Source organism: Anomaloglossus baeobatrachus, chromosome 2 (assembly GCF_048569485.1).
Source record: "Anomaloglossus baeobatrachus isolate aAnoBae1 chromosome 2, aAnoBae1.hap1, whole genome shotgun sequence".
Lineage (NCBI taxonomy): Eukaryota > Metazoa > Chordata > Amphibia > Anura > Aromobatidae > Anomaloglossus > Anomaloglossus baeobatrachus.
This window is the reverse complement of record NC_134354.1, coordinates 3,275,944-3,302,787: the sequence shown is the minus strand read 5'-3', so window position 1 is coordinate 3,302,787 and position 26,844 is coordinate 3,275,944. Positions and strand designations below refer to the sequence as shown.

The 26,844-nt window shown below is 46.8% G+C and overlaps 1 protein-coding gene across 3 annotated transcripts in view; it reads left to right on the top strand.

Moving 5' to 3' along the window:
• Positions 1-19,361: 19,361 nt before the first annotated feature.
• Positions 19,362-26,844, top strand: part of NHLH2 (nescient helix-loop-helix 2) — a 30,206-nt gene continuing 22,723 nt past the window's right edge. Inside the window, exon 1 of one of the 3 annotated variants that reach the window (XM_075334828.1) lies at positions 19,362-19,553. The gene's annotated coding sequence lies outside the window, so the exon portion shown is untranslated. Of the gene's footprint in view, positions 19,554-19,578; positions 19,722-20,050; positions 20,138-26,844 lie in introns of those variants that run through there. The other 2 variants (XM_075334830.1, XM_075334829.1) reach the window with 2 other exon arrangements.

The window sequence follows — 26,844 nt, the reverse complement described above, 5'->3', positions numbered from 1 at the left end:
CTTCCACATCCCCCTGAGGGGCTCTGAGGAAGTGGGATCTTACCGGCCTCCAAGCCCTAAGGCCGGGCTCCGTCCACAGACCCATTGAACCTGCTGGATAAGGAGCCGGGGTACCGTTCAGGGACAAGGCCCTGCAACATTCAGGTACTCTGTGTCCCCCGATGGACTGGCCGCGCACACTCCAGACTTGCTGGGTGTGCTAGTGCGCCGGGGACAGTAGCGCTACGCGCTGGGGTTTGAGTCACTGCAGCTTGGCTGAGTGACTTTATGTGTTGGGAACTACCGCGCCGGCCGCTCCGGGAGCGGCGGCGCGGCTGGGACTTGTAGTGCGCCGGGGACTTAGCGCCGACCGTGCTTTTACGACGGCGGCGCTTATAAATCTAGTCCCCGGCTTTTGCGGCCTAGCTCCGCTTCGTTCCCGCCCCCTCCCTGTCAATCAGGGAAGGGGACAGGCGTTGTGCAATCGTCAGCGCCGAGGGCTGGAGCCTTATTTACATGCTCCAGCCCTCTCACTGGGCACAGTGGGACGCAGGTTTCCCGCTTTTTGTCTGAACACACCCAGGGCCCGCCCCCCCCTCCACAGGACGCCGGCAGCCATTCCTGCATGCAGTCTGGCTGGAGAACGGACACAGGCTCTGGGGGACTCAGACAAGGGATTTCTGGCGACCACACACCCGCGTTTAGCGGGCGGTAAGCAGCACATTCGTGCTGGCCCCACTAGTGCCACAGTGTTATTTGGTGTACTTTTTCCTGTACCAGATATATCTATATATATATTGCACTGTAAGGTCGCTTCTTGGCTGTATACCCCTATTGCTCTGAGGAGACGACAACATGTCATCTGCAAAACGCAAGGGTGCCAAGGCACAGGCTGTGAACGCTGCTTGTGCTGCTTGTGGGGCTAATCTACCGGCAGGTTACAATGACCCCCATTGTGTGCAATGTTCGGTCCCTGTGCCACTTCGTCAGCCGCAGTCTATGCTAGTAGTGGCCCAGGCAGAGTCGCCGGTGAACCCTGTCCCGGTGACGGGGACAGAGTTTGCTGTTTTCGCTGACAGGATGTCTGTCACTATGACAAAAATCCTAGAGACCTTGCAGGCCAGGCCAGTTACTCAGTCCATGGACACTGCTGCGGCAATGTTCCCCGGTCCCCCTCAGTTGGAGTTAATCAGTGCTTCAAGGGGGTCCCAGGCATCTCAGCCTGACGGCTCTGATTCAGATGACAGTCCCAGGCAGCCTAAGCGTGCTCGCTGGGAGAGACCCTCCACGTCATCACGCGGATCAGGGTCTCAGCGAGAAGAGTCTCTACATGATGAGACAGAGGAGGGTGATCAGGAGTCTAATCCTGAGACCGCTCTCAATCTGGATACTCCTGATGGTGACGCCATGGTAAATGACCTTATAGCGGCCATCAATAGACTGTTGGATATTTCTCCCCCAGCCCCTTCTGCAGAGGAGGCAGCTGCACAGCAGGAGAAGTTCCATTTCCGGTATCCTAAGCCTAAACTGAGTACTTTTCTGGACCACTCTGACTTCAGAGAATCAGTCCAGAAACACCATGCCTACCCAGATAAGCGTTTCTCCAAACGTCTTAAGGATACACGTTATCCCTTTCCCCCTGACGTGGTCAAACGCTGGACCCAGTGTCCAAAGGTGGACCCCCCAATCTCCAGGCTTGCGGCTAGATCCATAGTTGCAGTGGAAGATGGGGCTTCATTTAAAGATGCCAATGACAGACAGATGGACCTTTGGTTAAAGTCTGTCTATGAAGCTATTGGCGCGTCGTTTGCTCCAGCATTCGCGGCCGTGTGGGCACTCCAAGCTATTTCAGCTGGCCTGGCACAGGTGGACTCTATCATATGTCCAGCAGTGCCGCGAGTAGCGTCCCTAACCTCGCAAATGTCTGCGTTTGCGACTTACGCTATCAACGCTGTCCTGGACTCTACGAGCCGTACCTCAATGGCGTCTGCCAACTCTGTTGTCTTGCGCAGAGCCTTGTGGTTAAAGGAATGGAAAGCGGATTCTGCTTCCAAAAAATGTTTAACCAGCTTGCCGCTATCTGTAGATAGACTGTTTGGTGAACAATTGGCTGAAATCATTAAGCAATCCAAGGGTAAGGACTCCTCCTTACCCCAGCCCAGATCAAGCAAACCTCAACAGAGGAAGTGGCAGTCGAGGTTTCGGTCCTTTCGAGGCTCCAGCAAGACCCATTTCTCCTCGTCCAAAGGGACTCAGAAGGAGCAAAGGAGCTCAGATTCCTGGCGGGCTCATTCACGCCCCAAGAAAGCAACCGGAGGAACCGCTTCCAAGGCGGCTGCCTCATGACTTTCGGCCTCAGCCCTCCGCATCCTCGGTCGGTGGCAGGCTCTCCCGCTTTTGCGACATTTGGCTGCGACAGGTCAAAGACCGGTGGGTAGCAGACATTTTGTCTCACGGGTACAGGATAGAATTCAGTTCTCGTCCTCCGCCTCGGTTCTTCAGAACCTCCCCACATCCCGACCGAGCAGATGCCCTTCTGCAGGCGGTGTGCTCATTAAAAGCAGAAGGAGTGGTGATCCCTGTTCCTCTGCAGGAACAAGGGCAAGGTTTTTACTCCAATCTCTTCGTGGTTCCAAAAAAGGACGGCTCGTTCCGTCCTGTTCTGGACCTAAAGCTGCTCAACAAGCATGTGAACGCCAGGCGGTTCCGGATGGAATCCCTCCGCTCTGTCATTGCCTCAATGTCTCAAGGAGATTTCCTTGCATCAATAGACATCAAAGATGCTTATCTCCACGTGCCGATTGCTACAGAGCACCAACGTTTCCTACGTTTCGTGATAGGAGACGACCATCTCCAGTTCGTAGCTCTGCCATTTGGTCTGGCGACAGCCCCACGGGTTTTCACCAAGGTCATGGCGGCAGTGGTAGCAGTCTTGCATTCTCAGGGTCATTCGGTGATCCCTTACTTAGACGATCTACTTGTCAAAGCACCCTCTCACGAGGCATGCCAACACAGCCTGAATGTTGCGCTGGAGACTCTCCAGACTTTCGGGTGGATCATCAACTTTTCAAAGTCAAACCTGGCACCGACTCAATCACTAACGTATCTTGGCATGGAGTTTCATACTCTCTCAGCGATAGTGAAGCTTCCGCTGGACAAGCAGCGGTCTCTACGGACAGGGGTGCAGTCTCTCCTTCAGGGTCAGTCGCACCCCTTAAGGCGCCTCCTGCACTTCCTAGGGAAGATGGTGGCAGCAATGGAGGCAGTCCCGTTCGCGCAGTTTCATCTGCGTCCACTTCAATGGGACATTCTCCGCCAGTGGGACGGGAAGACAACTTCCCTAGACAGGAAAGTCTCCCTTTCTCAGACGGCCAAGGATTCTCTGCTATGGTGGCTTCTTCCCACCTCATTATCGCAGGGAAGATCATTCCTGCCCCCATCCTGGGCAGTGGTCACGACAGACGCGAGTCTGTCAGGGTGGGGAGCAGTTTTTCTCCACCACAGGGCTCAAGGGACGTGGACTCAGCAGGAGTCCACCCTTCAGATCAATGTTCTGGAAATCAGGGCAGTGTATCTTGCCCTATTAGCCTTCCAGCAGTGGCTGGAAGGAAAGCAGATCCGAATTCAGTCGGACAACTCCACAGCGGTGGCATACATCAACCACCAAGGAGGGACACGCAGTCGGCAAGCCTTCCAGGAAGTCAGGCGAATTCTCATGTGGGTAGAGGAAAGAGCATCCACCATATCAGCAGTTCACATCCCGGGCGTAGAAAACTGGGAAGCAGACTTCCTCAGTCGCCAGGGCATGGACGCAGGGGAATGGTCCCTTCACCCGGACGTGTTTCAGGAAATCTGCCGCCGCTGGGGGGTGCCGGACGTCGACCTAATGGCGTCTCGGCACAACAACAAGGTCCCGACCTTCATAGCGCGGTCTCGCGATCAAAGAGCTCTGGCGGCAGACGCCTTAGTGCAAGATTGGTCGCAGTTCCGGCTCCCTTATGTGTTTCCACCTCTGGCACTCTTGCCCAGAGTGTTACGCAAGATCAGATCCGATTGCGGCCGCGTCATACTAGTCGCCCCAGACTGGCCGAGGAGGTCGTGGTACCCGGATCTGTGGCATCTCACGGTCGGCCAACCGTGGGCACTACCAGACCGTCCAGACTTACTGTCCCAAGGGCCGTTTTTCCATCGGAATTCTGCGGCCCTGAACCTGACTGTGTGGCCATTGAGTCCTGGATCCTAGCGTCTTCAGGATTATCCCAAGGGGTCGTTGCCACCATGAGACAGGCTAGGGAGTCCACTTCTGCTAAGATCTACCACAGAACGTGGAAGATTTTCTTATCCTGGTGCTCTGCACAAGGAGTATCTCCCTGGCCATTCGCGTTACCTGTCGTTCTTTCCTTCCTACAATCTGGGTTGGAAAAGGACTTGTCGCTCGGCTCCCTTAAAGGGCAAGTCTCGGCACTATCCGTGTTTTTTCAGAAGCGTCTAGCACGACTTTCTCAGGTGCGCACGTTCCTGCAGGGGGTTTGTCATATCGTACCTCCGTACAGGCGGCCGTTAGATCCGTGGGATCTAAACAAGGTCCTTGTTACTCTCCAGAAGCCGCCCTTCGAGCCTCTGAGGGAGGTGTCACTTTCTCGACTCTCACAGAAAGTGGCCTTTCTGGTAGCGGTCACGTCTCTTCGGAGAGTGTCTGAACTAGCAGCGCTGTCATCCAAAGCTCCTTTCCTGGTGTTCCACCAGGACAAGGTAGTGCTGCGTCCCATTCAGGAGTTTCTCCCTAAGGTGGTATCCTCTTTTCATCTTAATCAGGATATCTCCTTGCCTTCCTTTTATCCGCATGCAGTTCATCGGTATGAAAAGGATTTACATTTGTTGGATCTGGTGAGAGCACTCAGAATCTACATTTCCCGCACGGCGCCCCTGCGCCGCTCGGATGCACTCTTTGTCCTTGTCGCTGGTAAGCGCAAAGGGTCGCAGGCTTCCAAAGCCACCCTGGCTCGATGGATCAAAGAACCAATTCTTGAAGCCTACCGTTCTGCGGGGCTTCCGGTTCCATCAGGGCTGAAGGCCCATTCTACCAGTGCCGTGGGTGCGTCCTGGGCATTACGACACCAGGCTACGGCTCAACAGGTGTGCCAGGCAGCTACCTGGTCGAGTCTGCACACTTTCACCAAACATTATCAGGTGCATACCTATGCTTCGGCGGACGCCAGCCTAGGTAGAAGAGTCCTGCAGGCGGCAGTTGCCTCCCCGTAGGGGAGGGCTGTCTTTGCAGCTCTAACATGAGGTATTTCTTTACCCACCCAGGGACAGCTTTTGGACGTCCCAATCGTCTGGGTCTCCCAATGGAGCGCCGAAGAAGAAGGGAATTTTGTTACTTACCGTAAATTCCTTTTCTTCTAGCTCCTATTGGGAGACCCAGCACCCGCCCTGTTGTCCTTCGGGATTTTTGGTTTGTTTGCGGGTACACATGTTGTTCATGTTGAATGGTTTTCAGTTCTCCGATGTTACTTCGGAGTGAATTTGTTTAAACCAGTTCTTGGCTTTCCTCCTTCTTGCTTTGGCACTAAAACTGGTGAGCCAGTGATCCCACTGGGGGTGTATAGCCAGAAGGGGAGGGGCCTTACACTTTTTAGTGTAATGCTTTGTGTGGCCTCCGGAGGCAGTGCTATACACCCAATCGTCAATCGTCTGGGTCTCCCAATAGGAGCTAGAAGAAAAGGAATTTACGGTAAGTAACAAAATTCCCTTCTTTTCAATAAGGATGGTATGAGATACTGAGATACTTAAATTAATGCTAGTCAAGATCTACTGCATTTCCCTGATCCACCCAGTCAGCGATTCCATCATAGAAGGAAATGAAGACAGTCAGACATGACTTATTGGTTACAAACCCATGCTGGCTCTGGTTAATTACTGTATTCTTATCCAGGAACTTACAGACATGTTTAATAATTTGTTCAAAGATCTTTCCTGGTATAGAAATCAGCTTAGTGGGTCCACCTTCTTCCCCTTTTTGATGACTGGACCACATTTGCTGTTTTCCAGTCTTCAGGGACTTCTGTTCTCCAGAAATTGTCACAGATTCTGGAGAGTGGTTCTGTATTTTCTTCTATATAATTCATTACCCTGGGGAGTAAAGGCCCCGTTACACGCTACGATTTATCTGACGATTTCGTTAGCGATGTGACACGCCCAGATCGTTGTTACCATTTGCCGAGATCGCACATAGGTCGTTTATTAGCGGTCACACGTAACGATCGCACAATCGACGCCAAATCGTTCAGCAATATATTGTTTGACCAAGGCGGTCGTGTGGATGTTCGTCGTTTGCAGGGTGTCAAACGTAGCAATATGTCTGCTGCGTTCCAAACGACGGACAATATTTTGAAAATGTATGACGTGTCAACGATCAACGATTTTCAACCTATTTGTGATCATTCGGAGTCGCACGTAGGTGTCACACGCAACGACGTCGCTAACGATAACGGAAGTGCGTCACGAAAACCATGACCCCCGACGACATATCGTCAGATAAATCATAGCGTGTCACTTACTTTAGTCATCTGGACCTGGAGACTTGAATTCATTTGTTAGCTCAGTTTTCCCTCAGTGTCTCTGTGTATAGATCTCCTGGATTCTTATATTCCTTCATTAGCTCAGTCTTCCCTCACTATCTCTCTGTGTATAGATCTCCTGGATTCTTCTATTCCTTCATTAGCTCAATCTTCCCTCACTATCTCTCTGTGTATAGATCTCCTGGATTCTTCTATTCCTTCATTAGCTCAGTCTTCCCTCACTATCTCTCTGTGTTTAGATCCCCTGGATTCTTTTATTCCTTCATTAGCTCAGTCTTCCCTCACTATCTCTCTGTGTATAGATCTCCTGGATTCTTCTATTCCTTCATTAGCTCAGTCTTCCCTCACTATCTCTCTGTGTATAGATCTCCTGGATTCTTTTATTCTTCATTAGCTTAGTCTTCCCTCACTATCTCTCTGTGTATAGATCTCCTGGATTCCTCTGTTCCTTCATTAGCTGTCTTCCCTCACTATCTCTGTGTATAGATCTCCTGGATTCTTCTGTTCCTTCATTAGCTTAGTCTTCCCTCACTATCTCTCTGTGTATAGATATCCTGGAATCTTCTATTCCTTCATTAGCTCAGTATTCCCTCACTATCTCTCTGTGTATAGATCTCCTGGATTCTTCTCTTCCTTCATTAGCTCAGTCTTCCCTCACTATCTCTCTGTGTATAGATCTCCTGGATTCTTCTGTTCCTTCATTAGCTTAGTCTTCCCTCACTATCTCTCTGTGTATAGATATCCTGGAATCTTCTATTCCTTCATTAGCTCAGTATTCCCTCACTATCTCTCTGTGTATAGATCTCCTGGATTCTTCTCTTCCTTCATTAGCTCAGTCTTCCCTCACTATCTCTCTGTGTATAGATCTCCTGGATTCTTCTATTCCTTCATTAGCTGTCTTCCCTCACTATCTCTCTGTGTATAGATCTCCTGGATTCTTCTATTCCTTCATTAGCTCAGTCTTCCCTCACTATCTCTCTGTTTATAGATCTCCTGGATTCTTTTATTCCTTCATTAGCTCAGTCTTCCCTCACTATCTCTCTGTGTATAGATCTCCTGGATTCTTCTATTCCTTCATTAGCTCAGTCTTCCCTCACTATCTCTCTGTGTATAGATCTCCTGGATTCTTCTATTCCTTCATTAGCTCAGTCTTTCCTCACTATCTCTCTGTATAGATCTCCTGGATTCTTCTATTCCTTCATTAGCTCAGTCTTCCCTCACTATCTCTCTGTGTATAGATCTCCTGGATTCTTCTATTCCTTCATTAGCTCAGTCTTCCCTCACTATCTCTCTGTGTATAGATCTCCTGGATTCTTCTATTCCTTCATTAGCTCAGTCTTCCCTCACTATCTCTCTGTGTATAGATCTCCTGGATTCTTCTATTCCTTCATTAGCTGTCTTCCCTCACTATCTCTCTGTGTATAGATCTCCTGGATTCTTCTATTCCTTCATTAGCTCAGTCTTCCCTCACTATCTCTCTGTTTATAGATCTCCTGGATTCTTCTATTCCTTCATTAGCTGTCTTCCCTCACTATCTCTCTGTGTATAGATCTCCTGGATTCTTCTATTCCTTCATTAGCTCAGTCTTCCCTCACTATCTCTCTGTGTATAGATCTCCTGGATTCCTCTGTTCCTTCATTAGCTGTCTTCCCTCACTATCTCTGTGTATAGATCTCCTGGATTCTTCTATTCCTTCATTAGCTCAGTCTTCCCTCACTATCTCTCTGTGTATAGATCTCCTGGATTCTTCTATTCCTTCATTAGCTCAGTCTTCCCTCACTATCTCTCTGTGTATAGATCCCCTGGATTCTTCTATTCCTTCATTAGCTGTCTTCCCTCACTATCTCTCTGTGTATAGATCTCCTGGATTCTTCTATTCCTTCATTAGCTCAGTCTTCCCTCACTATCTCTCTGTTTATAGATCTCCTGGATTCTTTTATTCCTTCATTAGCTGAGTCTTCCCTCACTATCTCTCTGTGTATAGATCTCCTGGATTCTTCTATTCCTTCATTAGCTGTCTTCCCTCACTATCTCTCTGTGTATAGATCTCCTGGATTCTTCTATTCCTTCATTAGCTCAGTCTTCCCTCACTATCTCTCTGTGTATAGATCTCCTGGATTCTTCTATTCCTTCATTAGCTCAGTCTTTCCTCACTATCTCTCTGTATAGATCTCCTGGATTCTTCTATTCCTTCATTAGCTCAGTCTTCCCTCACTATCTCTCTGTGTATAGATCTCCTGGATTCTTCTATTCCTTCATTAGCTCAGTCTTCCCTCACTATCTCTCTGTGTATAGATCTCCTGGATTCTTCTATTCCTTCATTAGCTCAGTCTTCCCTCACTATCTCTCTGTGTATAGATCTCCTGGATTCTTCTATTCCTTCATTAGCTCAGCCTTCCCTCACTATCTCTCTGTGTATAGATCCCCTGGATTCTTCTATTCCTTCATTAGCTGTCTTCCCTCACTATCTCTCTGTGTATAGATCTCCTGGATTCTTCTATTCCTTCATTAGCTCAGTCTTCCCTCACTATCTCTCTGTTTATAGATCTCCTGGATTCTTCTATTCCTTCATTAGCTGTCTTCCCTCACTATCTCTCTGTGTATAGATCTCCTGGATTCTTCTATTCCTTCATTAGCTCAGTCTTCCCTCACTATCTCTCTGTGTATAGATCTCCTGGATTCTTATATTCCTTCATTAGCTCAGTCTTCCCTCACTATCTCTCTGTGTATAGATCTCCTGGATTCTTATATTCCTTCATTAGCTCAGTCTTCCCTCACTATCTCTCTGTGTATAGATCTCCTGGATTCTTCTATTTCTTCATTAGCTCAGTCTTCCCTCACTATCTCTCTGTGTATAGATCTCCTGGATTCTTTTATTCCTTCATTAGCTCAGTCTTCCCTCACTATCTCTCTGTGTATAGATCTCCTGGATTCTTCTATTCCTTCATTAGCTCAGTCTTCCCTCACTATCTCTCTGTGTATAGATCTCCTGGATTCTTCTATTCCTTCATTAGCTCAGTCTTCCCTCACTATCTCTCTGTGTATAGAACTCCTGGATTCTTCTATTCCTTCATTAGCTCAGTCTTCCCTCACTATCTCTCTGTGTATAGATCTCCTGGATTCTTCTATTCCTTCATTAGCTCAGTCTTCCCTCACTATCTCTCTGTTGATAGATCTCCTGGATTCTTTTATTCCTTCATTAGCTGAGTCTTCCCTCACTATCTCTCTGTGTATAGATCTCCTGGATTCTTCTATTCCTTCATTAGCTCAGTCTTCCCTCGCTATCTCTCTGTGTATAGATTTCCTGGATTCTTATATTCCTTCATTAGCTCAGTCTTCCCTCACTATCTCTCTGTGTATAGATCTCCTGGATTCTTATATTCCTTCATTAGCTCAGTCTTCCCTCACTATCTCTCTGTGTATAGATCTCCTGGATTCTTCTATTTCTTCATTAGCTCAGTCTTCCCTCACTATCTCTCTGTGTATAGATCTCCTGGATTCTTCTATTCCTTCATTAGCTCAGTCTTCCCTCACTATCTCTCTGTGTATAGATCTCCTGGATTCTTCTATTCCTTCATTAGCTCAGTCTTCCCTCACTATCTCTCTGTGTATAGATCTCCTGGATTCTTCTATTTCTTCATTAGCTCAGTCTTCCCTCACTATCTCTCTGTGTATAGATCTCCTGGATTCTTCTATTCCTTCATTAGCTCAGTCTTCCCTCACTATCTCTCTGTGTATAGATCTCCTGGATTCTTCTATTCCTTCATTAGCTCAGTCTTCCCTCACTACCTCTCTGTGTATAGATCTCCTGGATTCCTCTATTCCTTCATTAGCTCAGTCTTCCCTCACTATCTCTCTGTGTATAGATCTCCTGGATTCTTCTATTCCTTCATTAGCTCAGTCTTCCCTCACTATCTCTCTGTGTATAGATCTCCTGGATTCTTCTATTCCTTCATTAGCTCAGTCTTCCCTCACTATCTCTCTCTGCATAGACTTCATGGATTATTCTTTTCCTTCATTAGCTCAGTCTTTCCTCACTATCTCTCTGTGTATAGATCTCCTGGATTCTTCTATTCCTTCATTAGCTCAGTCTTCCCTCGCTATCTCTCTGTGTATAGATTTCCTGGATTCTTATATTCCTTCATTAGCTCAGTCTTCCCTCACTATCTCTCTGTGTATAGATCTCCTGGATTCTTATATTCCTTCATTAGCTCAGTCTTCCCTCACTATCTCTCTGTGTATAGATCTCCTGGATTCTTCTATTTCTTCATTAGCTCAGTCTTCCCTCACTATCTCTCTGTGTATAGATCTCCTGGATTCTTCTATTCCTTCATTAGCTCAGTCTTCCCTCACTATCTCTCTGTATATAGATCTCCTGGATTCTTCTATTCCTTCATTAGCTCAGTCTTCCCTCACTATCTCTCTGTGTATAGATCTCCTGGATTCTTCTATTTCTTCATTAGCTCAGTCTTCCCTCACTATCTCTCTGTGTATAGATCTCCTGGATTCTTCTATTCCTTCATTAGCTCAGTCTTCCCTCACTATCTCTCTGTGTATAGATCTCCTGGATTCTTCTATTCCTTCATTAGCTCAGTCTTCCCTCACTATCTCTCTGTGTATAGATCTCCTGGATTCTTCTATTCCTTCATTAGCTCAGTCTTCCCTCACTATCTCTCTGTGTATAGATCTCCTGGATTCTTGTCTTCTTTCATTAGCTCAGTCTTCCCTCACTATCTCTCTGTGTATAGATCTCCTGGATTCTTGTCTTCCTTCATTAGCTCAGTTTTCCCTCCAGAGGAAGGCAAAAAAACCCCAATGTGGCAAACAAGTTCCAATGGGGAAACAATTTCCTTCCTTCGTCCACATCCGGCAATCAGACTAGTTCCCTGGATCAATACCCTGTCATAAAATCTAATATACATAACTGGTAATATTACATTTTTCAGGAAAGGCGTCCAGGCTCTGCTTAATGTTAGTAGTGAATCACTCATTACAACATCATGCGGCAGAGAGTTCCATAGTCTCACTGCTCGTACAGTAAAGAATCCTCGTCTGTGATTATGATTAAACCTTCTTGCCTCAAGACGTAGCGGATGCCCCCGTGTTCCAGTCGCAGGCCTAGGTGTAAAGAGATCTTTGGAAAGGTCTCTGTACTGTCCCCTCACATATTTATACATTGTGATTAGATCCCCCCTAAGCCTTCGTTTTTCCTGTCTTGGTATTGCAGCCCACCCATTCCTCTAATAATCTTGGTCGCGTTTCTCTGCACCCTCTCCAGTTCAGCTATGTCCTTCTTATATATCGGTGACCAGAATTGTACACAGTATATAAGTGCGGTCGCACTAGTGACTTGTACAGAGGTAGAACTCTATTTTTTTCATGAACACTTCTACCTCTTTTAATACATCCCATTATTTTATTAGCCCTGGCAGCAGCTGCCTGACACTGGCCACTAAAGTGAAGTTTACCATCCCCCCATACACCCAAGTCTTTTTCTGTGTCTGTTTTACCCAGTGTTCTACAATTAAGTACATAATCATAAATGTTATTTCCTCTACCCAAGTGCATGACCTTACATTTATCTACATTAAACTTCAATTGCCACTTCTCAGCCCAATCCTCCAATAAATCTCCCTGTAATATAAAATTATCCTCCTCTGTATTGATTACCCTGCAGAGTTTAGTATCATCTGCAAATATTGAAATTCTACTCCGCATGCCCCCAACAAGGTCATTTATAAATATGTTGAAAAGAAGCGGGCCCAATACTGACCCCTGTGGTACCCCACTATGAACTGAGACCCAGTCCGAGTACGTACCATTAATAACCACCCTTTGTTTCCTATCACTGAGCCAGTTTTTAACCCAGTTACACATATTTTCCCCTATCCCCATTATTCTCATTTTATGTACCATCCTTTTGTGTGGCACCGTATCAAAAGCTTTTGAAAAGTCCATATACACAACATCCACTGCATTTTCCTGGTCCAGGCTTGAACTTACCTCTTCATAGAAGCTGATCAGTTTGACAGGATCGATCCCTCATAAACCCATGTTGATAGTCTGTCATAAGGTTATTTTTCTTGAGATACTCCAGTATAGCATCTCTCAAGAAACCCTCAAGGATTTTACCAACCGTAGAGGTTAAACTTGCCGGCCTATAATTTCCCGGCTCAGTTTTTGTCCCCTTTTTGAATATTGGCACCACATTTGCTATGCGCCAGTCCTGCGGTACCGACCCTGTTATTAAGGAATCTGAGAAGATTAAAAATAATGGTCTATCTATCACAGAACTCAATTCCTGTAGTACTCTGGGGTGTATGCCATCCGGGCCCGGAGATTTGTCAACCTTAGTGATTTCGAGGCGGCGGCGTACTTCCTGCTGGGTTAAGCAGGTAATATTCAAGGGTGAATTTATGGTACCACTGGTCATGTCATCTGCCATGGCATTTTCTTGTATAAAAACCGTAGAAAAAAAGTAATTCAGCAGGTTGCTTTACCCTCATCCCCTTCCACCATTTCACCAAGACTATTTTTAAGGGGGCCAACACTATCGCTTTTCAGTTTTTTACTGTTTATGTAGTTAAAGAATATTTTAGGATTATTTTTACTTTCTCTCGCAATGAGTCTCTCTGTCTCAAACTTAGCTAACTTAATTTGCTTTTTACATATTTTATTTAATTTTCTATAATTATATAATGCCTCATCACTACCTACCCTCTTTAATTCTTTTAAGGCTTTCTGTTTTTCTTTTATTGCTTCCCTTACAGCTCTATTTAGCCATAGGGGTTTCCTCCTATTTCTAGCATGTTTGTTCTCATAGGGTATATTTTCTGCACAAGCCCTATTCAGGATGCTCATAAAAGTCTCCCATTTGCTTTGTGTACTTTTATTACTTAGTGCAATAAACTGGGATGATGTACTAAGATCATGTCTCAACCGTTTAAAATTTGCTTTCCTGAAGTTTAGTGTCCTTGTAGCCCCTCTACTATACATCTTACTAAAGAATACATGAAAACTTATTATTTTGTGATCACTATTCCCCAAGTAACCCCCAACTTGTATATTTGATATGCGGTCTGGCCTATTGGTTAGTACAAGGTCTAGTAGTGCTCCCCCTCTTGTGGGGTCCTGTACCATTTGTGAAAGGTAATTATCTTTCATTGTTATCAGAAATCTATTTCCTTTGCTGGAACTGCAAGTTTCTGTTCCCCAATTTATATCAGGATAGTTAAAGTCCCCCATAATAATTACCTCTCCGAGACTCGCTGCTTTATCAATTTGCTTTATGAGGAGATTCTCTACCTCTTCCATAATATTCGGCGTCTTATAACACACCCCTATCAGTATTTTATTCTTCTCCCCCCCCCCCCCCCTTATCTCCACCCATAGGGACTCTACATTCTCAGGACCCTCACATATGTTGTCACGCAGGATGGGTTGTAAGGATGATGTTACATATAGACACACCCCTCCCCCTCGCTTATTTGTACGGTCATTCCTGAATAGGCTATAACCCTGTAAATTAACAGCCCAGTCATAGCTCTCATCCAGCCATGTCTCTGATATCCCCACTATATCATCATTTTCTGCCAACAATATTAATTCTAATTCCTCCACCTTATTTGTGAGGCTTCGGGCATTAGTGTACATGCACGTTACGTATGACTCTGTACCTGTATTCCTGCTTACTGTATTAACTGTCCTAACCCTTCCCCCCGTACCACCCCCAATTTCATTACTTGTGCCCTGGTCACTATCTGCACTACATTCCCCTTCTATAAAGTGAATACCCTCGCCCCCCATTCCTAGTTTAAACACTCCTCCAACCTTCTAGCCATTTTCTGCCCCAGCAGAGCTGCACCCTCCCCATTAAGATGCAGCCCATCCCTAGCATAGAATCTGTAGCCAACTGAAAAGTCGGCCCAATTCTCCAGGAACCCAAAACCCTCTTTCCTACACCAATTCCTGAGCCACCTGTTAACCTCCCTGATCTCTCTTTGCCTCTCTGGTGTGGCTCGTGGCACAGGTAGTATTTCCGAAAATACCACCTTGGAGGTCCATGCTTTAAGCTTACAACCTAATTCCCTGAAATCATCTTTAAGGACTCTTAAGATCTCCTGGATTCTTCTATTACTTCATTAGCTCAGTCTTCCCTCACTATCTCTCTGTGTATAGATCTCCTGGATTCTTTTATTCCTCATTAGATCAGTCTTCCCTCACTATCTCTCTGTGTATAGATCTCCTGGATTCTTATATTCCTTCATTAGCTCAGTCTTCCCTCACTATCTCTCTGTGTATAGATCTCCTGGATTCTTCTATTCCTTCATTAGCTCAGTCTTCCCTCACTATCTCTCTGTGTATAGATCTCCTGGATTCTTCTATTACTTCATTAGCTCAGTCTTCCCTCACTATCTCTGTGTATAGATCTCCTGGATTCTTTTATTCCTCATTAGATCAGTCTTCCCTCACTATCTCTCTGTGTATAGATCTCCTGGATTCTTTTATTCCTTCATTAGCTCAGTCTTCCCTCACTATTTCTCTGTGTATAGATCTCCTGGATTCTTTTATTCCTCATTAGATCAGTCTTCCCTCACTATCTCTCTGTGTATAGATCTCCTGGATTCTTCTATTCCTTCATTAGCTCAGTCTTCCCTCACTATCTCTCTGTGTATAGATCTCCTGGATTCCTCTGTTCCTTCATTAGCTCAGTCTTCCCTCACTATCTCTCTGTGTATAGATCTCCTGGATTCTTCTATTTCTTCATTAGCTCAGTCTTCCCTCACTATCTCTATGTGTATAGATCTCCTGGATTCCTCTGTTCCTTCATTAGCTCAGTCTTCCCTCACTATCTCTCTGTGTTTAGATCTCCTGGATTCTTCTATTCCTTCATTAGCTCAGTCTTTCCTCACTATCTCTCTGTGTATAGATCTCCTGGATTCTTCTGTTCCTTCATTAGCTCAGTCTTCCCTCACTATCTCTCTGTGTTTAGATCTCCTGGATTCTTCTATTCCTTCATTAGCTCAGTCTTCCCTCACTATCTCTGTGTATAGATCTCCTGGATTCTTCTATTCCTTCATTAGCTCAGCCTTCTCTCACTATCTCTCTGTGTATAGATCTCCTGGATTCTTCTATTCCTTCATTAGCTCAGTCTTCCCTCACTATCTCTGTGTATAGATCTTCTGGATTCTTCTATTCCTTCATTAGCTCAGTCTTCCCTCATTATCTCTCTGTGTATAGATCTCCTGGATTCTTCTATTCCTTCATTAGCTCAGTCTTCCCTCACTATCTCTCTGTGTATAGATCTCCTGGATTCTTCTATTCCTTCATTAGCTCAGTCTTCCCTCACTATCTCTCTGTGTATAGATCTCCTGGATTCCTCTATTCCTTCATTAGCTTATTCTTCCCTCACTATCTCTCTGTGTATAGATCTCCTGGATTCTTCTATTCCTTCATTAGCTCAGTCTTCCCTCACTATCTCTCTGTGTATAGATCTCCTGGATTCTTTTATTCCTTCATTAGCTCAGTCTTCCCTCACTATCTCTCTGTGTATAGATCTCCTGGATTCTTCTATTCCTTCATTAGCTCAGTCTTCCCTCACTATCTCTCTGTGTATAGATCTCCTGGATTCTTCTCTTCCTTCATTAGCTCAGTCTTCCCTCACTATCTCTCTGTGTATAGATCTCCTGGATTCTTCTATATGTTCATTAGCTCAGTCTTCCCTCACTATCTCTCTGTGTATAGATCTCCTGGATTCTTCTATTCCTTCATTAGCTTATTCTTCCCTCACTATCTCTCTGTGTATAGATCTTCTGGATTCCTCTATTTCTTCATTAGCTCAGTCTTCCCTCACTATCTCTCTGTATATAGATCTCCTGGATTCTTCTATTCCTTCATTAGCTCAGTCTTCCCTCACTATCTGTGTATAGATCTCCTGGATTCTTCTCTTCCTTCATTAGCTCAGTCTTCCCTCACTATCTCTGTGTATAGATCTCCTGGATTCTTCTATTCCTTCATTAGCTCAGTCTTCCCTCACTATCTCTCTGTACATAGACTACAGTTCAAAAGGTCACTTGGATATTTCCTTATTTTTGAAAGAAAAGCACATGTTTTGTCAATGAAGCTAACATTAAATTAAACAGAAATCCCCTCTATACATTGTTATGTGGTAAATGACTATTCTCGCTGCAGACGTCTGGTGTTTAATGCAATATCTACATAGGTGTATAGAGGCCCATTTCCAACAACCACCACTCCAGTGTCTAATTGTACATTGTGTTTGCTAACTGTGTTAGAAGGCTAATGGATGTTTAGAAATTCCTTGGTAACCCTTGTGCAAGTATGTTAGCACAGCTGAAAACAGTTTTGCTGATTAGAGAAGCTATAAAACTGACCTTCCTTTGAGCTAGTTGAGAATCTGGAGCATTACATTTGTTGGTTCCATTAAACTCTCAAAATGGCCAGAAAAAAAGAACTTTCATGAGCACAAACAGGCTGTAACCAGAGTAGAGAGAAGTGGAGGCCGCGCTGCACAACTGAGGAGCGCACAAACAGGCTGTAACCAGAGTAGAGGGAAGTGGAGGCCGCGCTGCACAACTGAGGAGAGCACAAACAGGCTGTAACCAGAGTAGAGGGAAGTGGAGGCCGTGCTGCACAACTGAGGAGAGCACAAACAGGCTGTAACCAGAGTAGAGGGAAGTGGAGGCCGCGCTGCACAACTGAGGAGAGCACAAACAGGCTGTAACCAGAGTAGAGAGAAGTGGAGGCCGCGTTGCACAACTGAGGATAGCACAAACAGGCTGTAACCAGAGTAGAGAGAAGTGGAGGCCGCGCTGCACAACTGAGGAGAGCACAAACAGGCTGTAACCAGAGTAGAGGGAAGTGGGAGGCCGCGCTGCACAACTGAGGAGAGCACAAACAGGCTGTAACCAGAGTAGAGGGAAGTGGAGGCCGCGCTGCACAACTGAGGAGAGCACAAACAGGCTGTAACCAGAGTAGAGGGAAGTGGAGGCCGCGCTGCACAACTGAGGAGAGCACAAACAGGCTGTAACCAGAGTAGAGAGAAGTGGAGGCCGCGCTGCACAACTGAGGAGAGCACAAACAGGCTGTTACCAGAGCAGAGAGAAGTGGAGGCCGTGCTGCACAACTGAGGAGAGCACAAACAGGCTGTAACCAGAGCAGAGAGAAGTGGAGGCCGTGCTGCACAACTGAGCAACAAGACAAGTACATTACAGTCTCTAGTGTGAGAAATCCACGCCTCACAGGTCCTCAACTGGCAGCTTCATTACATAGCACCCGCAAAAAAACAGTGTCACCATCTACAGTGAAGAGGCGACTCCGGGATGCCGGCCTTCAGGGCAGAGGGGCAAAGAAAAAGCCATATCTGAGACTGGCTAATAAAAGGAAAAGATTAATATGGGCAAAAGCACACAGACATTGGACAGAGGAAGATTGGAAAAGTGTTCTGGACAGACGAAGCGAAGTGTGAGGTGTTTGGATCACACAGAAGAACATTTGTGAGACGCAGAACAACTGAAAAAATGCTGGAAGACTGCCTTACGCCATCAGTCAAGCATGGTGGAGGTCATGTGATTGTCTGGGGTTGCTTTGTGCTGGTAAAGTGGGAGATTTGTACAAGGTAAAAGGGATTTTGAATAATGAAGGCTATCACTCCATTTTACAATTCCATGCCATACCCTGTGGACAGCGCTTGATTGGAGCCAATTTCATCCTACAACAGGACAATGACCAAAATAAAATAAAGAGCTTCATCGACAACTACCACAAAAGACTTCAAGCTGTCATTGATGTTAGAGGGGGCGATACACGGTATTAAGAACTGGGGGATGGGAACTTTGGATGTTTTTGGTTGTCATTATGATTTATAAAGAGAAAGCACAGTAGATGACAATAAATGGCTTCACCCGACACTGACCATGAGCGGGAAAAGATTGTGTGTTATCATTCATATTCTCTGAAAAAGGCCAAGAAAGCAAAAAAATCTACCGGGGTGTGTAAACTTTTGAGCACAACTGTATCTGGATAGTTAAAATCTCCCGATATCTGATGTATAAGGAGATCACCCATATCTTCAGTCTGTCCAGGCGGCCGATAACACACACAATAGTGCCCTTTCTGCTCTTCTCTACAGAGCTGCCATTCCCAGAAGCCTGGATTTCTGTGGAGATTAACGCTTTCTTAATAGACAATGCGACACCTCCCTCTTGTTAAGCCACTTCTAAATAATTTGTATCCTTCTAGCCTTGTATTCCAATCTTGTGTATCATGACATAGTCCTGTGATGTCACACATGGCCTCCCAGCAGAGGGCAGTGCTGTGTACATATCACTGATGATGTCATGCTCTCCTGTGATGTCACACATGGTCTCTCCAGCAGAGGGCAGTGCTGTGTACATATCACTGATGATGTCATGCTCTCCTGTGATGTCACACATGGCCTCCCAGCAGAGGGCAGTGCTGTGTACATATCACTGATGATGTCATGCTCTCCTGTGATGTCACACATGATCTCTCCAGCAGAGGGCAGTGCTGTGTACATATCACTGATGATGTCATGTTCTCCTGTGATGTCACACATGGCCTCTCCAGCAGAGGGCAGTGCTGTGTACATATCACTGATGATGTCATGGTGTCCTGTGATGTCACACATGGTCTCTCCAGCAGAGGGCAGTGCTGTGTACATATCACTGATGATGTCATGGTGTCCTGTGATGTCACACATGGCAGGGTGAGCCATACAGATGTCTGGGCTGTGGTTATTCTCCGCTGACCTTTATGAGGTTACGGTCTGCATCCCTTTAATGTGGCAGGAGACTCTGGCATTGAAAGGGTGAATGTAGAGTGAGAGACCTGCGCAACGTCTGCATCCCCCAAGACCTTCCAACATGGCTGCCCGCGGATGGCAGAGGAAGCGATGGTGAGGTGCGGTGGCGAGGAGGGCGCAGCTGTGAGACGCAGCCCGGGGTCACGGTGAGACCTGGCTTGTATGATATTAGTGAGGGTGGGGAGGGTCTCAGCTGTGCAGTAGGACATGGGGCTGGGGGGCACCTCCACATCATCGCGCCTCTCTGGGTTTGTCCTGGAAGTAGTGACAGATGTCAGAAGCACTTAGGATCCTGGCACCAGCAGCGTCCAGTGGTGAGTTCTCATTAGAGGGGACAGACAGACCCCCATCCTCCCTCCCCGCACTCTCATCTTCCTCCATCTCTGCCCAGCACATGTGAGATCGGTGGTACCCAGGGGAGCGGGGCTCATCTGCTGCCAGCATCCCTCCCCCTCCTCCTCCGTCACCACCAGAGCCACCCTTCTATCATCTCCATGTCATCGCCCTGCTCCGGACAGGAGGTCAGACGCACAGCATTCCGGGGTCCCAGTGGTCCAACACGGCTGCCCACCCCCAGCGTAGTCCCCCCCAGTCCCAGGTGAGACATATGTCTGGGGGACATCCAGCGTCCATCTCTGAACCATGTCTACAACCTGTGACTGACTCCTCTCCGGGCGAGCCCTCCAGAACCTGCAGCACTGCCGGCCTGACAACCTCGTCCCTGCCGGAGGTGAGTGACAACCTGTGACCTACCACCATGAGGGGCCGACCACCATGAGGGGCAGACGGGAGAGCAGCGACCATGAGGGGCAGACGGGAGAGCAGCGACCATGAGGGGCAGACGGGAGAGCAGCGACCATGAGGGGCAGACGGGAGAGCAGCGACCATGAGGGGCAGACGGGAGAGCAACGACCATGAGGGGCAGACGGGAGAGCAGCGACCATGAGGGGCAGACGGGAGAGCAGCGACGCTACAGTCTGTAGAAGACCCATAATGTGTAGTGATCACGTCACACACACAGGCTGCCCCTTCTGGACCCATCCATACGTGGTGTGTGGTACAATCTGGTGATCCACCACCACTGATAATGCATGCCAGCGAATGTGATCAGTCAGTGATATGTGATCGATCAGTGATCAGTCTGTGGTCGGCCAATGATTCGTGATCAATAAGTGATCAGTCTGTGATTGGTCAATAATGCGTGATCAATCAGTGATCAGTCTGTGATTGGTCAATAATGCGTGATCAGTCTGTGATTGGTCAATGATCCGTGATCAATAAGTGGTCAGTCTGTGGCCAATGATACATGATGGATCAGTGATCAGTCTGTGGCCAATGATACATGATGGATCAGTGATCAGTCCGTGGGCAGCCAATGATACATGATGGATCAGTGATCAGTCTGTGGCTAATGATACATGATGGATCAGTGATCAGTCTGTGGCCAATGATACATGATGGATCAGTGATCAGTCTGTGGCCAATGATACATGATGGATCAGTGATCAGTCTGTGGCCAATGATACATGATGGATCAGTGATCAGTCTGTGGCCAATGATACATGATGGATCAGTGATCAGTCTGTGGCCAATGATACATTATGGATCAGTGATCAGTCTGTGGCCAATGATTCATGATAGATCAGTGATCAGTCTGTGGCCAATGATACATTATGGATCAGTGATCAGTCTGTGGCCAATGATACATGATGGATCAGTGATCAGTCTGTGGCCAATGATACATTATGGATCGGTGATCAGTCTGTGGCCAATGATACATGATGGATCAGTGATCAGTCTGTGGCCAATGATACATGATGGATCAGCGATCAGTCTGTGGCCAATGATACATGATGGATCGGTGATCAGTCTGTGGCCAATGATACATTATGGATCGGTGATCAGTCTGTGACCAATGATACATTATGGATCGGTGATCAGTCTGTGGCCAATGATACATGATGGATCAGTGATCAGTCTGTGGTCAATGATACATTATGGATCAGTGATCAGTCTGTGGCCAATGATACATGATGGATCAGTGATCAGTCTGTGGCCAATGATACATTATGGATCGGTGATCAGTCTGTGGCCAATGATACATTATGGATCGGTGATCAGTCTGTGACCAATGATACATGATGGATCAGTGATCAGTCTGTGGTCAATGATACATTATGGATCGGTGATCAGTCTGTGACCAATGATACATTATGGATCGGTGATCAGTCTGTGGCCAATGATACATGATGGATCAGTGATCAGTCTGTGGTCAATGATACATTATGGATCGGTGATCAGTCTGTGGCCAATGATACATGATGGATCAGTGATCAGTCTGTGGCCAATGATACATGATGGATCAGTGATCAGTCTGTGGTCAATGATACATTATGGATCAGTGATCAGTCTGTGGCCAATGATACATGATGGATCAGTGATCAGTCTGTGGCCAATGATACATTATGGATCGGTGATCAGTCTGTGGCCAATGATACATTATGGATCAGTGATCAGTCTGTGGCCAATGATACATGATGGATCAGTGATCAGTCTGTGACCAATGATACATTATGGATCGGTGATCAGTCTGTGGCCAATGATACATGATGGATCAGTGATCAGTCTGTGGCCAATGATACATGATGGATCGGTGATCAGTCTGTGGCCAATGATACATGATGGATCGGTGATCAGTCTGTGGCCAATGATACATGATGGATCAGTGATCAGTCTGTGGCCAATGATACATGATGGATCGGTGATCAGTCTGTGGGCAGCCAATGATACATGATGGATCAGTGATCAGTCTGTGGCCAATGATACATGATGGATCAGTGATTAGTCTGTGGCCAATGATACATGATGGATCAGTGATCAGTCTGTGGCCAATGATACATGATGGATCAGTGATCAGTCTGTGGCCAATGATACATGATGGATCAGTGATCAGTCTGTGGCCAATGATACATGATGGATCAGTGATCAGTCTGTGGCCAATGATACATGATGGATCAGTGATCAGTCTGTGGCCAATGATACATGATGGATCAGCGATCAGTCTGTGGCCAATGATACATGATGGATCAGTGATCAGTCTGTGGCCAATGATACATGATGGATCAGTGATCAGTCTGTGGCCAATGATACATGATGGATCAGTGATCAGTCTGTGGTCAATGATACATGATGAATCAGTGATCAGTCCGTGGCCAATGATACATGATGGATCAGTGATCAGTCCGTGGCCAGTGATACATGATGGATCAGTGATCAGTCCGTGGCCAATGATACATGATGGATCAGTGATCAGTCCGTGGCCAATGATACATGATGGATCAGTGATCAGTCTGTGGCCAATGATACATTATGGATCGGTGATCAGTCTGTGGCCAATGATACATGATGGATCAGTGATCAGTCTGTGGGCAGCCAATGATACATGATGGATCAGTGATCAGTCTGTGGCCAATGATACATGATGGATCAGTGATCAGTCTGTGGTCAATGATACATGATGGATCAGTGGTCAGTCTGTGGCCAATGATACATGATGGATCAGTGATCAGTCTGTGGTCAATGATACATGATGGATCGGTGATCAGTCTGTGGTCAATGATACATGATGGATCGGTGATCAGTCTGTGGTCAATGATACATGATGGATCGGTGATCAGTCTGTGGGCAGCCAATGATACATGATGGATCAGTGATCAGTCTGTGGCCAATGATACATGATGGATCAGTGATCAGTCTGTGGCCAATGATACATGATGGATCGGTGATCAGTCTGTGGTCAATGATACATGATGGATCGGTGATCAGTCTGTGGTCAATGATACATGATGGATCGGTGATCAGTCTGTGGCCAATGATACATGATGGATCAGTGATCAGTCTGTGGTCAATGATACATGATGAATCAGTGATCAGTCCGTGGCCAATGATACATGATGGATCAGTGATCAGTCCGTGGCCAGTGATACATGATGGATCAGTGATCAGTCCGTGGCCAATGATACATGATGGATCAGTGATCAGTCCGTGGCCAATGATACATGATGGATCAGTGATCAGTCTGTGGCCAATGATACATTATGGATCGGTGATCAGTCTGTGGCCAATGATACATGATGGATCAGTGATCAGTCTGTGGGCAGCCAATGATACATGATGGATCAGTGATCAGTCTGTGGCCAATGATACATGATGGATCAGTGATCAGTCTGTGGTCAATGATACATGATGGATCAGTGGTCAGTCTGTGGCCAATGATACATGATGGATCAGTGATCAGTCTGTGGTCAATGATACATGATGGATCGGTGATCAGTCTGTGGTCAATGATACATGATGGATCGGTGATCAGTCTGTGGTCAATGATACATGATGGATCGGTGATCAGTCTGTGGGCAGCCAATGATACATGATGGATCAGTGATCAGTCTGTGGCCAATGATACATGATGGATCAGTGATCAGTCTGTGGCCAATGATACATGATGGATCGGTGATCAGTCTGTGGTCAATGATACATGATGGATCGGTGATCAGTCTGTGGTCAATGATACATGATGGATCGGTGATCAGTCTGTGGTCAATGATACATGATGGATCGGTGGTCAGTCTGTGGCCAATGATACATGATGGATCGGTGATCAGTCTGTGGTCAATGATACATGATGGATCGGTGATCAGTCTGTGGTCAATGATACATGATGGATCAGTGATCAGTCTGTGGCCAATGATACATGATGGATCAGTGATCAGTCTGTGGCCAATGATACATGATGGATCAGTGATCAGTCTGTGGCCAATGATACATGATGGATCAGTGATCAGTCTGTGGCCAATGATACATGATGGATCAGTGATCAGTCTGTGGCCAATGATACATGATGGATCAGTGATCAGTCTGTGGTCAATGATACATGATGGATCAGTGATCAGTCTGTGGTCAATGATACATGATGGATCGGTGATCAGTCTGTGGGCAGCCAATGATACATGATGGATCAGTGATCAGTCTGTGGTCAATGATACATGATGGATCAGTGATCAGTCTGTGGTCAATGATACATGATGGATCGGTGATCAGTCTGTGGGCAGCCAATGATACATGATGGATCAGTGATCAGTCTGTGGCCAATGATACATGATGGATCGGTGATCAGTCTGTGGCCAATGATACATGATGGATCGGTGATCAGTCTGTGGTCAATGATACATGATGGATCGGTGATCAGTCTGTGGCCAATGATACATGATGGATCAGCGATCAGTCTGTGGCCAATGATACATGATGGATCAGTGATCAGTCTGTGGCCAATGATACATGATGGATCAGTGATCAGTCTGTGGTCAATGATACATGATGGATCGGTGATCAGTCTGTGGTCAATGATACATGATGGATCAGTGATCAGTCTGTGGTCAATGATACATGATGGATCAGCGATCAGTCTGTGGTCAATGATACATGATGGATCAGTGATCAGTCTGTGGCCAATGATACATGATGGATCAGTGATCAGTCCGTGGCCAATGATACATGATGGATCAGTGATCAGTCTGTGGTCAATGATACATGATGGATCAGTGATCAGTCCGTGGCCAATGATACATGATGGATCAGTGATCAGTCCGTGGCCAATGATACATGATGGATCAGTGATCAGTCCGTGGGCAGCCAATGATACATGATGGATCAGTGATCAGTCCGTGGCCAATGATACATGATGGATCAGTGATCAGTCCGTGGCCAATGATACATGATGGATCAGTGATCAGTCTGTGGGCAGCCAATGATACATGATGGATCAGTGATCAGTCTGTGGGCAGCCAATGATCCGTGAACAATCAGTAAACAGCTTGTGATGGGTAAATGATGGAGGGGGGAGAGGGTAGCTGACCCCCTGATCCCAGCACCGGGCTTACCCTGAGAGGGGCGTGTTAGGGCCTACCCATCCCTCAGCAGAGCCTTGCATGGTGAGGGTGGACTTGTCTGATGATAGGCACCAGGTACCCCTCCAGGGCAGCTCCTGGTTGTCGCGCTCCACAGTATTGAAAGCCATTTTCCACTCATCCCCCTCAGGATAAGATTGTTTTCCCCCCTCAGATCCAGTTTGGTGAACCATTTAGCCCAGACGATTAGATTAAAAAGATCTGGGATTCGAGGGAGGGAGTACGGATCCTGAACAGTTCATGGAAATCCAAACAAGGACGCAGCCCCCCATCTTATATCCTAACAAAGAAGAACCCTGCAGCCAGTGGAGCAGACGAGGCGGGTCCGATGTGTCCTATACAAGGCTGTCTGAGATGTACTCTTTCATGGCCGGCCTCTCTGGACCTGAAGCTTATATAGCCCGCTTTTTGGTAACTTTGTCCCTGGTATTAGATTGACTGAGCAGTCGTAGGAGCGGTGGGGGGGGGAAGCTCCTGACATCCTCAAAGTCAGACAGATACTCGGGCAAGGACCTGGGAGCGACCATTGAAATACAGGTGCTCATGCAGGTGTTGTGACAGTACTCGCTCCACCATGCTACCTCCCGTGCCGCCAATCCACCACAGCATTGTGTAGCATCAGCCAAGGGAGACCTAACACCACCGGTGAGGGTAGACCCTCCAGCACAAAACAGTCAATGGATTCTGTGTGCATGGCCCCAACCTGGAGACGTAAGCCTTGAATGACCTCTCACTCAGGGGTGCAGAATCGATGGCGACAGTGGAAATAGGTTTAGGTAACTATGTGGAGTAAGGCCCTGGTTCCGGATGAACTGGACGTCCACCAAATTGGACCCTGCACCACTATCCAAAAAGGCGGAAATAAACACCTTCTTTCCACCTGATAGGACCTCAGAGAAGAAATTACGACCTATGAACAGAGGAAATATGTACACCCAGGTGGCTATCCTCCATGCAGCCTGAGCTCGATCCTGTAAAGTGATCTTTAGTCTACGTGCCCACGATCCGGACAAGCTGAGTCCTGGACGCAGCATGTCCTCTCCTGCGAGGCCACAGTGCTGTCCACAGGAGACCTTAGCTGCCCGTGCCCATGATCAGGGTTCGGGCCGCAGCAGTCTTTTCTCTGTTCTCCCTTGCGGAGAGCACTCGTGGCAGGAATAAATTGACAGGACGGGAAGCCGCGCCGTATGTCAGTTTACGCTGTGGAGAAAAGAAGCACAGAGGACAGGAGATTTCTATCAATCCATCCTCTGTGCTTGTACTGTACAACAAAGCGAAAACACACTGCGCCCAAAACGCTGTGACCCCTGATCATGGGCACGCAGCCTCACAACCACAAATGAAACAGAGTCTCATTTTGCGATGAACTATAGGTGAACCAGTGCCACGCGTTACCCTCCCAACTACATAGGTGCCTCAGGGGCCACTGACCTAGGTTCCATAATCACAGGATCCCTGGTGGATAATGGGGTCT